Source organism: Gekko japonicus, unplaced genomic scaffold (genome assembly GCF_001447785.1).
Source record: "Gekko japonicus isolate JY-2015 unplaced genomic scaffold, Gekko_japonicus_V1.1 scaffold2312, whole genome shotgun sequence".
Taxonomy (NCBI): domain Eukaryota; kingdom Metazoa; phylum Chordata; class Lepidosauria; order Squamata; family Gekkonidae; genus Gekko; species Gekko japonicus.
This window is the reverse complement of record NW_015162019.1, coordinates 198,387-198,827: the sequence shown is the minus strand read 5'-3', so window position 1 is coordinate 198,827 and position 441 is coordinate 198,387.

Here is a 441-nt window from a genome sequence, read left to right as displayed (position 1 = left end):
GCGCGATAAAAGGAAGAGGATGCTCCCTCCCCCAGGACACGCACCGCGGAAGAACAGGAAGCTGAGCTTCATGTTCTCTGATGTCTCTAATAGGGAAATGCCCTGCTTGGCCTTGATGCTGCATTGGTGTGTGGGCTGGAGGCATCCCTGTTTCACAGGCTGAGTTCAGCTCCTCCTGGGGGGGGAAACGGGGGGGGGGGGGGGAATCGGGACCAGCTCGGCCACCCTGACAGGGGAGGCTGCTTTCTGAGCTGACCGGAGGGATGCTACAGAGTCCGGAGCCTGAGAGGGAAGCTGGAAGAGAGTCCAGAGGAGAAGTGAGCACCGGGCCGTAAGCGGGGAGCCACATAACGAGGGCTCGCAGCTTGGCTCTGGTGTCAAGGCACTCTCTGGAAGCATTTCTGGTTTGACCAGGCTCGAAGCCCCCCCCCCCCCCCGGGG